General features: G+C 39.1%; 1 protein-coding gene across 1 annotated transcript in view; it reads right to left on the reverse strand.

Moving 5' to 3' along the window:
* Window positions 1-4,047: 4,047 nt before the first annotated feature.
* The window catches only part of LOC131995343 (uncharacterized), a 466,869-nt gene continuing 453,715 nt past the window's right edge, over window positions 4,048-17,201 (reverse strand). The window contains exon 7 of the transcript XR_009397394.1: window positions 4,048-4,314. The gene's annotated coding sequence lies outside the window, so the exon portion shown is untranslated. The remainder of the gene's footprint in view (window positions 4,315-17,201) is intronic.

The following is a 17,201-nucleotide window of genomic DNA, read 5'->3' on the forward strand; positions in this document are numbered from 1 at the left end:
CGTAACGCTACGAGGAATCATTTTTAATTAACAGTTTCAAAGAAATCAAACTTTAGATTTTTTGTCAATTTTTTTAGCAAGGGTAAAGCCCATGAAAATTTCGAAAAATACTTTGGTCACAATTTTACTCCGAAAATGCTACAATATAACTTCGCCAAATCTTCGAATTTAGAACATTTAAAGGCATCCTCGGATTCGTGACGCTACGAGGAATCATTTTAATTTAACAGTTTCGAAGAAATCAAACTTTAGATTTTTTGTAAATTTTTTTAGCAAGGGTATAGCCCATGAAAATTTCGAAAAATACTTTGGCTACAATTTTACTCCGAAAATGCTATAACTCCGCCAAATCTTCGAATTTCGAAAATTTTAAGGCATCCTCGGATTCGTGACGCTACGAGGAATCATTTTTAATTAACAGTTTCAAAGAAATCAAACTTTAGATTTTTTGTCAATTTTTTTAGCAAGGGTAAAGCCCATGAAAATTTCGAAAAATACTTTAGCCACAATTTTACTCCGAAAATGCTATAACTCCGCCAAATCTTCGAATATCGAAAATTTAAAGGCATCCTCGGATTTGTGACGCTACGAGGAATCATTTTAAATTAACAGTTTCGAAGATATCAAACTTCAGATTTTTTGTCAATTTTTTTTAGCAAGGGTATAGCCCATGAAAATTTCGAAAAATACTTTGGCCACAATTTTACTCCGAAAATGCTATAACTCCGCCAAATCTTCGAATTTCGAAAATTTAAAGGCATCCTCGGATTCGTGACGCTACGAGGAATCATTTTAATTTAACAGTTTTAACGAAATCAAACTTTAGATTTTTTGTCAATTTTTTTAGCAAGGGTATAGCCCATGAAAATTTCGAAAAATACTTTGGCCACAATTTTACTCCGAAAATGCTATAACTCCACCAAATCTTCGAATTTTTTAAATTTAAAGGCATATTCGGATTCGTAACGCTACGAGGAATCATTTTAATAATTAATAGTTTCGAAAAAATCAAACTTTAGATTCTTTGTCAATTTTTTTAGCAAGGGTATAGCCCATAAAAATTTCGAAAATACTTTGGCCACAATTTTACTCCGAAAATGCTGTAACTCCGCCAAATCTTCGAATTTCGAACATTTAAAGGCATACTCGGATTCGTGACGTTACGAGGAATCATTTTAATTTAACAGTTTCGAAAAAATCAAACTAAAGATTTTTGTCAATTTTTTTAGCAAGCCCATGAAAATTTCGAAAAATACTTTTGCCACAATTTTACACCGAAAATGCTATAACTCCGCCAAATCTTCGAATATCGAAAATTTAAAGGCATCCTCGGATTTGTGACGCTACGAGGAATCATTTTAATTTAACAGTTTCAAAGAAATCAAACTTTAGATTTTTTGTCAATTTTTTTAGCAAGGGTATAGCCCATGAAAATTTCAAAAAATGCTTTGTCTAAAATTTTACTCCGAGAATCTTCGTATTTCGAAAGTTTAAAGGCATCCTCGGATTTGTGACGCTACGAGGAACCATTTTAATTTAACAGTTTCGAAGAAATCAAACTTTAGATTTTTTGCGATTTTTGTTAGCAGGGTATAGCCCATGAAAATTTCGAAAATTATTTTGGCCACAATTTTACTCCGAAAATGCTATAACTTCGCCAAATCTTTGAATTTCGAAAATTTAAAGGCATCCTCGGATTTGTGACGCTACGAGGAATCATTTCAATTTAACAGTTTCAAAGAAATCAAACTTTAGATTTTTTTTAAAAATATCGAAAAATACTTTGTCTAAAATTTTACTCCGATAATCTTCGAATTTCGAAAGTTTAAAGGCATCCTCGGATTTGTGACGTTACGAGGAATCATTTTAATTTAACAGTTTCAAAGAAATCAAACTTTAGATTTTTTGTCAATTTTTTTAGCAAGGGTATAGCCCATGATAATTTCGAAAAAGACTTTGGCTCAAATTTTATTTCGAAAATTCTCGAATTTCGAAAGTTTAAAGGCATCCTCGGATTTGTGACGCAACGAGGAATCATTTTAATTTAACAGTTTCGAAGAAATCAATCTTTAGTTTTTTTTTTTTAATTTTTTTAGCAAGGGTATACCCCCATGAAAATTTCGAAAAATACTTTGGCCACAATTTTACTCCGATAATGCTATAACTCCCCCAAATCTTCGAATTTCGAAAATTTAAAGGCATCCTCGGATTTGTTTCAAAGAAATAAAACTTTAGAATTTTTGTGAATTTTTTTAGCAAGGGTATTGCCCATGAAAATTTCGAAAAATACTTTGGCTAAAATCTTATTCCGAAAATCTTCGAAAATCGAAAGTTTAAAGGCATCCTCGGATTCGTGACGCTACGAGGAATCATTTTAATTTAACAGTTTCGAATAAATCAAACTTTAGACTTTTTGTAAATTTTTTTTAGCAAGGGTATAGCCCATGAAAATTTCGAAAAATACTTTGGCCACAATTTTACTCCGAAAATGCTATAACTCCCCCAAATCTTCGAATTTCGAAAATTTAAAGGCATCCTCGGATTTGTGACGCTACGAGGAATCATTTTAATTTAGCAGTTTATTAGCTGTTGAATTTTAGATTTTTTGTGTTATTTTTTTTTTTTTTGTTAATATTATTTCATTTGATTTCATATATGGGTTGCCTAAAAAGTAGTTGCGGATTTTTTAAAAGAAAGTAAATGCATTTTTAATAAAACTTAGAATGAACTTTAATCAAATATAAAATTGCCATTTTGTTCGATAACCTTTTGCCATCTTCCTGGCATATTTAGTATTCCACGCTCATAGAACTTCTGGCCTTTATCTGCAAAAAACTGAGCCAAGTGCGATTTTATAGCCTCATCATTGCCGAAAGTTTTACCATTTAAGGAGTTCTGCAAAGATCGAAATAAATGGTAGTCTGATGGTGCAAGGTCAGGGCTATATGGTGGATGCATCAAAAGTTCCCAGCCAAGCTCACTCAGTTTTTGGCGAGTGACCAAAAATGTGTGCGGTCTAGTGTTGTCCTGTTGGAATATGACACCTTTACGATTGACCAATTCTGGTCGCTTCTCCTTAATGGCTGTATTCAATTTGTCCAATTGTTGAAAGTAAACATCCCAATTAATCGTTTGGTTCCTTGGAAGCAGCTCAAAATATACCACACCCTTCCAATCCCACCAAACAAACAGCATAACCTTATTTTGGTGGATATCAGCCTTTGAAGTGGTTTGAGCTGGTTCACCATGCTTGGACCATGATCGTTTTCGACTAACGTTGTTGTAAACAATCCATTTTTCATCTCCAGTTATGATTCGTTTTAAAAACGGATCGAGTTCATTGCGTTTAAGGTGTATATCACAAGCGTTGATTCGGTTTGTTAAATGAATTTCTTTCAATACATGTGGTACCCATATTAAAATTGACGCCAAACAAACAAATGTAAACAAAATTTCGCGCACTTTTTTTCTAAAGCAAGCTAAAAGTAACAGCTGATAACTGACAGAAGAAAGAATGCAATTACAGAGTCACAAGCCGTTGAAAAAATTTGTCAATGCCGACAATATTTTGCAGAATAACAATAATATATATGCAACTCTCTCTCCTTTTTCCAGCAAAGAGGAGTTGTATGTTACTTACTATTTGTTTTGGTGGACTTGCATTTTTGAGAATTTTGGTGGAAACTGTCACCCAAAAATTAGCACATTGATTGATTTTTGCCTTTCAACCTTTACATCGCAGAAGAAGTTGTAGCGTTCGTTCATATGATTGCTTAATAATAGGCAACATTGCATCGACTTTTGGTGATTTACACAAGAAAAGCTAATCATAATTTAACTCTATACACAAAAAATGTAACAAAACATTTAATACATAAAATTTAGCACTATTAACTAAAATAAATAAATATTTAAATAAAAAAAATATGTCGCACTTCTATAAATCATTGGAGATTCATAGTTTGTATAAATTTATTTGAATTTTAACAATATTTCCTTCATTTAAAATACATTGTAAGGGTTTATTAAAATCTTAGTCTTGCATAATTTTAATTATTTTTGAATTCCTGGAACTTTATTGTTTTAGAGTTGTCTTTATAAATATTAAACAATATGGTATTGCAGATAGAAAAAAAATTAATTTCATAAAATTCGAAACTAATTTCATTGCAGGCCAGCGGCCGGGATAACGTTTTTGTATAAAGTCTTACAATGATGACAGAAGTCTTTCAATTATCAAAGAATTTGATCAGAATTGTTGTTCGGAACTACAATATTTAGTATAACCACTTTAAGATTATTTAGATGTTTAGTCTGCAAATAGAAAGAAAAATTATATATTAGTAAAATTTTCCTAGAGAATGTTCTAAATCTAAGTGTACAATCCTGTGAGGTTTCTAAAGTAGAAGTAGACTCTATTATTGCGTATACTCACAGATTGTAAATCAGAAAACGACCCCAATATCAAAAGAACAAAAAAAGGCTATATTTTTCGATTGACTTGTTGAAGTTTTATTGGCAGCAACTATATCCTTACCGCTTCAGTGTGTTGATACCTAGTGAAGTTATTGCGAAAACCACTAAAGCGGAGAAGCCATTCTTATTTGAATTCAGCAAGTGTAGATATAAAAAGCAGAATTTAAATCAAACATGGGAACGCCTGATTTGCTTGAGCAAAAGCTTTACTTTATTTCAATACATAAGAGTTCCCACTAAGGAGATGACTTTTTTACCCTAATATCCCTGAATTGTATTTTGAAGAATTTTTATTTACATTATTTACATCTTATTGATGATTCGATACTAATATAATATAATAATATATGTAATAATAATGATTCCATAAAAAAAATCCTTACGAACAAAATGAATTACAATTCTCACTTTGACATTTTGGGCAAATTTTTGAAGCCACAGTTATATAATTGAAAACAAGCTTTAGAGCCACAACTTTACCATGTTGTCGTTGGGGAACTTTACCATGTTGTCTCAATGGGAAATTGTCCTTGCTGCGGCAGAAATTATGAAGTCTTGTTTAACTTCGATCGCACGCTCAGAGCACAGGTTGCTCCGGGCAATGTTGATTGGAGATTCATCTTTTCTCCATTGAGTCTTCAAGCATTTGAGAGCTTTTGGGTAGTCGATCATTCAGAGCTGCAGATAGTTCTTTAAAATCTTTAGCGCGAAACAACAGACTACTGAACCAATGATCACATCATGAGTAAGAAATGAATGGACAGATTTTATGCAATCTGTTCCGGGTTTCAGGCATCAGAATAAACGTAAGAAGATCTAGAATGGCACGAGAGTTCCAGCGTGCATTGCAGATCATCCGAAACATCTGCAATGCACGGTTAAACTTTACAAAAGCGAATTCACTACTCTCAGTAAGGTGAAGGAATACACGAGAGAAGTGGAAGTGAAATTTCATTTCGTCTCTCCAGCCGCCTGTTTCCTTAATATGAGTTTTACCATTTTTGAAGGCTGCTTTCAACTCATCATAATTTCACATTCATCAATTCCTGCATAAAGAGGTACTTGATGTTTGGTGATCTAGTCGACCCATAGAACTCATCGTCCACGACAATGGAAGAATGCGATCCAGCTCATGGTGCTAGCAACTGATGAACTTGGGTGTGGGGTGACCTTTCTTTCGAACTAAAACGCCTGTCTTTCTGCCGGTATTTACGCTTGTTGTATCGGCAACAATCATTACAATTGATCACCACAGGTTGAACTCATCTAACACATTGCATCTTCGATTGTTTGAGCGCAGTCAACTTAATTTCTTTGGATACATTCTTGAGGATCACGGCCTGATATGCAATACTCTCAAGGTGTAGCCGTCAAAGTGCATGCTCTTCTTCTCCAGATAAAGAGCGCTTACCAAGTACTCCTTCACCCGAGTAGCTTCATTGTATATAGCTTTGTGGATTCTTGGCTGACATGGGGTTCTGATTTCAATGCCCACACAGCTGGTGGCAGACCGTAGTCTTTAAATAAATAGAGGTATTGAGCTTAAACTTTGTACAGATTCTTTTTTTGTCCATAGAAGATGGGCTATATCGGACTATATCTTGATAAAGCCGATTGAGGGTCTTTGGCCGAAAAAAAACCACATTTATTATTCAACATCCCTTCGACATCATTCTTGAATTTGGCCCAGATCGGTTCAGACTCGAATATAGATGCCATATAGGTTTTGGGCTAATAAAAGGCGCATTTATTATCCGATGTCGCCGAAATTTGGGACACTAAGTTAAGTTAAGCCCTGCGACATATTACTGCAATTTGGCCTAGATCAAGATTTGCATATAGCTGCCATATGGACCGATCTCTCGATTAGAGGTTTTGGGCCCATAAAAAGCGCATTTATTGCTCGATTTCGCCTAAATTTGGGACAGTGAGTTGTATTAGGACCTTCGACATCCTTCTTCAGTTTGGCCCAGATGCCATATCGACCTATCTCTCGATTTAGAGTTTTGGGCCAATAAAAGGAGCATTTATTGTCCGATGTCGCCGAAATTTGGAACAGTGAGTTAAGTTAAGCCCCTCGACATATTTCTGCAATTTGGCCTAGGTCGATCAATATGTGCATATAGCTGCCATATAGACCGATCTCTTGATTTAGGGTTTTGGGCCCATAAAAGTCGCATTTATTGTTCGATTTCGCCGAAATTTGGGACAGTGATTTGTGATAGGCTCTTCGACATTTTTCTGGAACTTGGCCCGCATTTATAATCCGATTTCACTGAAATTTGACACAGTGACTCTTAGGCTTTTCGACATCCGTGTCGTATATGGTTCAGATTGCTTTATTTTTAGATATAACTACTAAAGAGATCAATATTTTGCTACACACAATTGAATAATGACTTGTACTTATTAGTATTTGGTCCAAATCGGAACATATTTCGATATAGCTGCTATGGGGCATAAGGTATGCATTTTTTTTACCGGATTTTTACGAAATGTGGTTTACGTGTATACCCCAGGTGGTGGGTATCCAAAGTTCGGCCCGGTGAAATTAAAGCCTTTTTACTTGTTCTCTTTGATGTTGCATTTTAATCCTCCCAAGGACTATATGTACTGTTGTCGAATAAGTTGTCGTGTTGCTTTCGGAACAGTCAAGTACCGCTGATTTGGCAAATGTGGTAACAGTCGCTTCCATTGCCCTCTTCCACTTGGATGCGTGGATAGTATTGGCGCCGGCAGGTTTCCTCCTGGAATAGCCATCGTGACATTTGCTCTCAACTTGAAGTTTGTAGAAGTTCTCATCTCCTTTGCACATTCATCCGCCTTTTACCTTGGTTATGTCAAAAAAATTCTTTAATAAATCAAAGTTTTGAGTTTAATCTCGCTCGTTGTCTTTCAAACGTCTTGTTAGTTTTGCACAGATATATGCGGGAAGTTCAATGTTTTGCTCCATTAGGACTTAAGCTCTATAGTAGTTAGATGGAATGCTAGTGGTGGGTTTAAGAAATTTGAAGCGTCCAATGACTTGATTTTTCAAGGGCATGTGATTCCGCTCACTTACTGGTCCATCAACAATTGCCACGTTGCATTTTCTTGATGATGCTTGAAACTTGGCGACGTTCAATGCCCAGTTTTCCTTGTTATTCTCGCCGTTAAAAGAGATCTTCTTGCATTGTAGTCAATAACTTGAATAGAATATACCTTGCCGTTATTCAGGTTTGTCGAACTTATTGAATGACCACAAACCGATCAATGAACACCTACTTACACTATGTATTTTGCAATATTTTGCCGCTAGGTATTTATTAATGGGCACAGCTTATTTAACGGTAGCTATATACCGGAGTTAGCACGTGTACGTTCCAAATTTTTCAAAACTTCCAAATTAATGAGCCCTCATTAATGTGGTTTCTGTTACAAAATCATCCCCAACAGGTATCCAACGGAAAAACACACATCAATAAAAAAATTCACTTTCCTTTTCCTCCCCAAAAGGCAATTCAGCATAAATATAAGAGAGTTTATTAATTTCCTACCATAATCACAAAAATTAAATAACCTTTTGTTTCTCAGTAATTTTCCTTATATCTGAGAATCATTGAAATTGGTCAACGGGTTTTCCAAAGATGATTCCAAATGAGCTACTTTCATTAAATTGTTAATAAAAACGAATTTATTCACAAAAATACTATTTAAAAATGGTTTGTGTGTGATCTTTTTTAATATTTAAATGGAATAAACGTTATATTAGTCATAAATAGACAAAAATTCATTCATTCGTGCAACAGGAAATAATTTTTAAGAAAAAAGTCATCACCCAGTTGCACATACGTTGTCTGGCTGAGGCTAGGATCATTTGTAGCCCAGAAGAAACATCTTCCACTGAGCTGCAGAGCTCCAACCTGGATTTGTTCTTTACTTTTTTCAGCACACCTTCTTAGCTCAGCCTTATAGATGTCCTAGTCCTGTGGTGCCCTTAGGTAGTTAGACCAACGAGTTCTGTCATCCAAGATGGTGATCGTTGTTTGGCCCTTGGTTTGAATTTTTTAATGTCGATTCCGAAAGGCGTGCCGCATAGTAACACCACTTGGTAGAGAGGTTTTAATATGGCAGGAAACCTCATAAATGTAGCCAGCATTAGTAAGGAGATAACCACCGCTAAAATTTTTTCTGATATTCATATTTTTTTTTGTTACATCCAACTGATGAACTGGAGAATGTTTATTAAAGTCAATCGAATTTCTCATATATATTTTTGTCATACCCTCCACCATAGGATGGGGGTATACTAATTTCGTCATTCTGTTTGTGTATGATATCCAACAACTGTGCTAAGTTTGGTTCAAATCGGTCAATAACCTGATATAGCTGCCATATTAATCGATCTTGGCTCTTGACTTCTTGAGCCTCTAGGGGGCGCAATTCTTATCCGATAGTAATGAAATTTTGCACGACGTTTTTTGTTATGATATACAACAACAGTGTCCAGTATGTTTCAAATCGGTCCATGTTTTGACATAGCTGCCATATAAATCGATCTTGGGTCTTGACTTCTTGAGCCTCTAGAGGGCGCAACTCTTATCCGATTGGAATGAAATTTTGCACGACGTGTTTTGCTATGACTTCCAACAACTGTGTCAAGTATGGTTCAAATCGGTCCATGTTTTCATATAGCTGCCATATAAATTGATCTTGGGTCTTGACTTCTTGAGCCCCTGTAGGCCGCAATTCTTATCTGATTGGAATGAAATTTTGCACGACGTGTTTTCTTATGACTTCCAACAACTGTGCTAAGTATGGTTCAAATCGAACAATGACCAGATACATCTGCCACATAAACAGATCTTGGGTCTTGACTTCTTGAGCCCCTGTAGGCCGCAATTCTTATCCGATTGGAATGAATTTTTGCACGACGTGTTCTGCTACGACTTCCAACAACTGTGCTAAGTATGGTTCAAATCGGTCAATAATCTGATATAGCTGCCATATAAACCGATCTTGAATTTTGACTTCTTGAGCCAATAGAGGGCGCAATTCTTATCCGATTTGAATGAAATTTTGCACAACGTATTTTATTATGATATCTAACAACTGTCCCATGTATAGTTCAAATCGATCAATAACCTGATATGGTTAGGTTTAGGTAGGAACAGAGGGTGCAGATATTAATCCGCCCCATGCCACTATGGACATACACCTAAGTCAGTAATCGGCTTGTTGTGCGCTCTAAAAACTATAAAGTAACCTCTAAAAAGAAAATTTTAAGTTCGGAATTCTGTGCTACTTACAAAAACCTTAATTGTTTTCAATGCCACTCCCCTAAGATTGTTCATGTCTGATATTGTGTCTCCACCTAAGTACCGATATCCGTTGGACGCGAAAGCCGGGCAATGACAAAGGAAATGCTCCAACGTCTCATCATCTTCCCCGCATGCCCTACACATGCTATTACTTGCCGCACCGATTATACATAAGTGAGCTCGTAGTCCTTTGTGTCGCGTTATGATACCAATAGCTGTCCTCCAAATACTGTCCTCCTTCTTGCTTCCTTTCAGTAATAGCCTTGTCTTCTCACGATCTGGATCCCCCCATAGGAATTTCGCCGTCCTACCAACCGTTTCGCTGTCCCACAGTTTTCTGGCCTTCACCGCTAAATCGTCTGCCCTTTCATTTCCTCTTACTCCGTTATGGCCCAGCACCCAAACGATGCCAATTTTGCCATCCTCAGAGAAGGCGTTAATCTCCTTCTTATACTGCAAGAATGTTTGTGACCTTACCGTCCTGGTTGTTATTGCCCTTATGGCAATTTTACTGTCGGTAAAGATGTTCAGACTCGATGTCCTCGCGTTAGCACCACATCACTTCACGCATTCCGTGATCGCCCGCACCTCCGCCTGCAGGACCGTATTATGGTCAGGCAGTCTATAATAACCTGATATAGTTGTCATAAAAACCGATCTGGGGCCTTGTTTTTTGCTAATAACGTCCATTCATGTGTAACATCCAATTCTTCTAAGCGAATTTCACAATCCTTAGAAACCTGCATTTGCTGTCATATATAAATTTTTAAATTTTTTGATTTCCACAAAATAAACAAGAAGCAAAAAGAGAAAAACACAAGCACACACAAATATTATTTGAAATTCTAAACAATTGAAATACCATAACCAATTTCGACCAAGGTACGGTTGAATGGATGGATGGATGGTTGGTTGGTTGGTTGGTTGGTTGTTTGGATTGGTGCATGAATAGCTGGAGTGGCATTAAATTTGAATGGCAAACATTAAGAATCCTTCAACCCACATCATTATGTTGTAAGAACGAATGAATCCTAACAATACAATGTTTAACGACAATAATAACAATCAACCGAGCTGAATTCTTTTCCTGTTTCTCAATCACACTCCTGGTACTGTACTGCATGTACTCCTGGTTAGCAGCAAAAAAAGCGGCAACTGTGGAACAGCATCAACAAGAACAAGAACAACAGCAACAGCAACAGCAACATCACAATCGACAAGAAATGTGAATTCATTTTAAATGTTCACATAAAAATAAACACGAAATATTATAATAAGCATTATTGTCATAAGCACACATACAACACCACATACATATGTACGTATGGTGGTACACCCGTACAACATCAGCCACACACCCACATCACGCATCCTGCATACATGTATTTGCTTATAGTCCTGTGTATTGGCATGAGGGACAGGAGTTTTGAATCGCAAAAATGTCAAACATACTCGAACAGGATGTGGAAGTTTTTGCCCATATCTCGGGAGCGGTAAGATAAATAAAGCAATTTACATGCGAATATCAAACGAAAAGCATGCGATCAGTGAATTAGAACCGCTAAGAAAGTCCTTGAGAGCATAATAAAAACCTATGACCAATGCTATTGTAAATACGCCCAAGTTTTTTGTGTTTACAAAACATGCTCTTGGTCTCTGATTACTTGACTTGGACTTTGGGAATTATAGGCAATGTTCCCAACTAACTTCCCTATGAACAAATTCAGAATCTGTCTCAAGTTTCGACTCCATAGGAGATAGTAACGTGATTAGAGCAGATAGATAATTTGAAGGAAATATATAGACTGACTTCGGAAGATCATATTGGACTTTAACTATGATCAAGAAAATGTTGTTTTCTTAGGCCGGACAAGAATATTTCGGTTAACTTCAACAACTTCTGCTCCCTTTCGTAAATACACAATAAAAACATGCAGAATAAATTTTGAATAATTTACAATGTTGTTGTTGTTGTTGTAGCAGTTTGTTGTGTTCCATCATTCGTCTGCCTGATTCTGTTGAGTGTCCAGATCCAGGAACTCTGTGACTAGGATGGGGTACGTGCAGAGGGATATGGGTCCGGCTCTGCAGTTAAACAGCTGACGTGTATCGTGCGGTCCCTGGTTACAATTGGGACATACATCTTGCACGTCGCCATCAATCCTTGCTCTGTAGGAGTTGAGGCGGCTACATCTGCCGGATCGTAATTGAGCCAGAACTACTCTGGTTTGCCGGGGGAGGTCAATTTCTTCAGGTGCAATGGAAGGCGGTCGTTCTCCAAGGAGTAATACTGTGCCTGCATAAATGTTGTCTAGACCTGCTTGATCTCTCTTGTACCACTGAACCTCATGCTCTAGAACATGTAGATCTACCTTAAGGCTTCTGGGCGGCGGATACCAATCCACCAGATGATGATTTGGATGGTCTCTGCGATAACAACACAGAAGGTATTGCTTAGACAGCATGGTAAGATCTTTGTCTCCTGATTGGGGGTGGTCCACATGATAACTGAGGAGACAGCCCGTCGCAGTTCGGAGGGCGGCATTCTGAGATCTGTATAAATATTATTCCACTGCAAGTGACAGAGCTGACGAGACCACACTGGCGCTGCATAACTTACCACAGACTGGCCAATTGCTTTATACGTGGTCAACAAGGTTTCTATGACAGCACACCAAGTGCTGCCGGCCAGTAACTTGAAGACCTTGTTTCTACTTTTGACTTTAACAAAAATTCTTGTGACATGTGGGGGGAAAGTGTAGGAGCTGTCAAAAGTGATGCCAAGTAATTTGGGGCCACTTGATGGTCGGAATCATTCCTTCAGCGACCATCACTTTCAGCTCAGTATTTAACTCACGAGTATTTCTAGTGAACAATATGGCTGAAGATTTGGTGGCAGATATCTTCAGATCTCTTCCAGTGAAATATAAGGCAAGTTTGCTGAGGTAGATGTTCAACCTATAGCAGATGTCCACAATGGGCGGGGGGCCTAAGGCCATGATCGTACAATAGTCAGCATATGATACGATCTCTATGCTGTCTGGAGGGGGTGGAATGGAGAATAGGTAGATGTTAAACAGTGCCGGAGATAACGCCTCACCTTGGGGAACTACCTGTTTCACTTTACGGTGATTACTGGCGACCACACAGACCGCGACCCAGCGTTTCAGGCTTGGCTGGAGGGACGTATTGGCGATGTTCTAAAATAGTTTGGCATGGCTGGCCGTGTAGAATGCCTTCGATAGGTCCAGTGCCACGAGGACCGTCCTATCACATGGCTTAGGCTGATTGAAGCCACGGCAAATGTGTGCGTTGATGTCATGCAAAGCTGTTGTTGTGATATGCAGTCTTCGGAATCCATGTTGATGCTCGGCGAATGGAAATTCTCCTACAAGGCTCGGGAGGAGTAATGCCTCAAGCGTCTTTTCGACTGATGAGGGAAGGGAGATCGGTCTGTACGACTCCACCAAACTCGGGTCCTTTCCAGGATTCAGTGGGATCGCTCTGCGCATTTTCCAGACATCGGGAACTATAAGAGTGTTCAGAGACAGATTGAGGACAATAGTAAGGTACTCAATCCAAACGGATCGAAAGGATGGCTTGTTTGTGAATCACAGCCGCACTGAGGCCAACACCATCTGTTGCACTGTATTAAATGCAACATCTTACGCTCCTGGACATTGTGGCTAGAAAAATTGCAGTAACCACTGCCGTGAGGTTAAGGGAGATTTCTCTTTAGTCATGTGGCGGCTACGGACACAGTGCTATTCTTGATACAATATCCCATGTTCCATGGAGTATGGATTACACACAACCAGAGCCGCTTTTTGATAAAAAGTACTGTACCACTATTCCTGATAGAAACGATATCCCTGGGTATAGAAGTTACATCGACTTCTATATGGATGGTTCCAAACTAGACGACCAGGTGGGTTTTGGGGTGTACTCTGAAGATCTAGAACTGCTCATATCGAACAGGTTACCCGACCACTGCGGTGTGTATCAAGCAGAGATCTTTGCAATTAAGGAAGTAGTGGAATGGCTAAGATATATCATTACGACGATTGTCATAAATATCTTCTCAGACAGCCAGGCAGCCATTAAATCCCTGGAGAAAGTATTTTTGAACATCGCAGATCTCTCAACGATATGGCTGAACGGTTCAAAATTTACTTCTTCTGGGTGCCGGGCCACAGAGATATTCCAGGGAATTGTAAAGCGGATGAGCTTGGGAGACTAGGAACTTCCCTGTACATTCCAGGTGTACTGGAATCTGTGGGTATGTCTCTAGCTATGTTTTCAGGACCAGACCCGAAGGACAACGAAAGAAAGATGGTCACAAAGAGGGGGCTGTGAGCATTCCAAAACTATGTGGCCTAATCTAGACTCAAAAAGGTCTACCGCTATGCTGCCGCTGGCTAGAACAGAGGTCTCAGTCATTGTGTCCGTGGTGACAGTTCACTGTGTAATCGGAAAACATGCTGACAGACTGAAGGTTGCTAGCAACGACTTTTTCACAAGCTGTCATCGATATCGAAGAAGAGACTATAGAACACCTACTGTGTGTGTGTCTCGCACTAGCAGTCACAATGAGTTCTACTTTAGTTTCTCCTTTCTTTGAAAACCTGTCGCAAGTTATTGGGCTTTTTGAAGCGATCTGGATGGTTCAACGGTAGGAACTAGACGGCGTCTTCCTTCTTCTGTTCCTGTGGTATCACAATGGACAAAAACGTGAGTCTGATGTCTGCGACTTAAACTAAACCTAACCTAGGCTACTCATTTCCAGATAAATCCGGATTCTTCATCATCAGTCTAGAGATTCCGTCGGGGCCCAACGCCTTGGATGATTTGGCGCCACAGATGACATTCGTAACTTGGTCTACGGTGAATTGCAATGACTGTTATACGGCTAGGAGACCACGAATACGACGAATGGCACACCTCCTTGCCCTGTCATTCTAGGGATGCATAATAAATTGACGGTTGAACAACTTCGCCCACGGTAAATTGTTATGGCCGTTGATCGGCTTGGAGACCGCGGATACAACGAATGGCTCTCCTCCTTGCCTTGTCACTCTCATGATGCACAATAAATTGACGGTTGAACAACCTGGCGCATCTTTTCGAATCAGTCACGGTTACGTCGCCATGAGTGACTGAGATCCAGTCATCCCGTCTAACGGGGTTCGAGAGTGACTTAACAGTAGACCACAGCTTGCCTAAACCGGTGCCTATGTTACATTGCTTCAAGTGTTCCAGCCACAAATTCCGCCTATATTCGTTGATTACCCTGTTTATTTCCAGATTCAGCTCGCTGATTGTGGAGTTCGTGCAACGAATCCCATCACGCTTATCTACTAGTACCACCGCCTACGCCGGGATACCGGGCCGCATTTGGGTACCTCGACCGGCTGGTATAAAGAGAGCTGTTGATGCGTCAATGATTTCTCGGAATTTCATCTCTTCACTGCAGCGGTAATTGGTGTACTCTCCGAAGCCGACCCAATCGTCCTTCTACTGATTGATAAATTCCCGGCGCTGAAGTCGGGTGGTCCGTCAATGGTGAGCATTAGGGGGAGGTGGTCTGATCTGAAAGAAATGACTGCTTACCAGCATACGTCACTCAGGAGATCAAGGGATGCAATGGCAATTTCTTGTGAGCTGCTGCACCTCCTCGTAATCCTAGTGCCCCGCTGGACGATACCTAGGGGGGAATGCTATGCAACATGATGCGCATTAAAGTCTTCTAGAACCAGACGATTATGGTCAGACAGAAACCCACATAGGTCGGGCTTGTAAGCTTGGCCATTAACTGGGTCACAACTACCAACCGGCGTTGTATAGCTCTATCTCGGCAGTACAGGACCTGACTGCTATCCCCATTTACTATATGTAGGGGTCACAAGCGCCAGGCGAAGGCGAGGTCTATACTGCACGGAATGGTATATAACGAAGGACATTTCCCCTTAAGCGAAGCTAACGTAGCAATTGTATCCGTGCCAACTGTGCAAGCTGCAGGAGTTGGTCAGCTTAGACTCCTGGATCGCTGCAATCAGTAAAATATCTACTATCTCATCGATCTTACCTCGGAGACAGTTGCAATTCAAGTGCAAAAATTATTCAATTCCCGTTACTGGCCTTGTAATATTGGGGCTGGAATGCCGCTGCTGCGTATATTGTCGCACGGGAAAGGTCGGGGGGTCACATAGTCCAACGACGAGGACGCAGAAGGCGACGACAATGACGATTGTGACTCACTGCTGTCTATATTCGCACAGCACCTTGCAACCTGCCGTAGTGACGTAAGACCAGAAGAAAATCGAAAATGTACCCGCTCCATGCATACACCTCACCGAACTGACCGATGATAGAGGCGGTTCCGGTAAACCAAACAGAAATAGGGTCCGGAGTTCTTTTCAATCCCGGCACGAACCAGAAGCGTACGGAGAAGGCACTCCGGGATATGCCTCTCCCATGACGAAAATAAAGGACGAACACGTACACTGAGGCGGCAGTCATTGCCGATGAATCTTCCATCGGGTTAATCTGATGCGTATAATCGGCTGCCATGGGATTGTTCCTAATACAATGACCTGAGCTTGTGAATTTATGCATAAATTCTTACGAGCGGCTTTGGTTGATTTCTATACAATAAGTGAACCTATATGAAAAAAAGAGAGGGAGAGTAAATACATACAGCAACAACATCACGGATCGTGAAAAAGAAATCCCTTCTTCACCGGAATACAGAAATTGCATACTAAAATTTTGTTGGCGACAAATAAGCACACCAACCACGACACGTGATGGAACAACTTACAATGCATTGTTGTTGTATTTGCTGTATTGTCAACATCACATATCCTTCAATGTTTTCCTTTCCAAGTGTTTTTTTTTTGTTTTTGTATTTTATGATATCGCATGGTAAGGCATGGATTGTCACATACATACATCCCAACATTGAAAATTGAAATTGCCTCTATTGTTGGTTTTCTAAGCAGTTGTTGTTGTTGGGTGCTGTTGCTGGTGGCCCGCTAATTTTCCTTATGCGGGAGCAAAACTAAACGAACAACTGGTAACCAGCTATAAAGGCAAGCATTGCGGAAGCAAACTTCAAAGGTTTCGAATCACATCAATGTTGAATATTAAGGATCAATTTTGTTAAGCACCTCAAGGAACAGCAGTAGTGAAATTATGAAAAAATAAAAAGAAAAGAAAATAGCAGATGAGCACTTCTTTAGTTGAAGTTGAGTCTGGGGTATATAAAATTGGTTATAAAAGGTTTTGGTACAGAGCATTCACTCTGCAAGAAAAGTGAGTGGGGATAAATGATGAAGACATATTTTGACTCCCTTTACCATGACAATAATAAAGGTTATTGTCAAACGGAATTTGAAAATGTATTGGAAAAACATGGAGTAACTG

This window comes from Stomoxys calcitrans, chromosome 1, assembly GCF_963082655.1.
Source record: "Stomoxys calcitrans chromosome 1, idStoCalc2.1, whole genome shotgun sequence".
Taxonomy (NCBI): Eukaryota; Metazoa; Arthropoda; class Insecta; order Diptera; family Muscidae; genus Stomoxys; species Stomoxys calcitrans.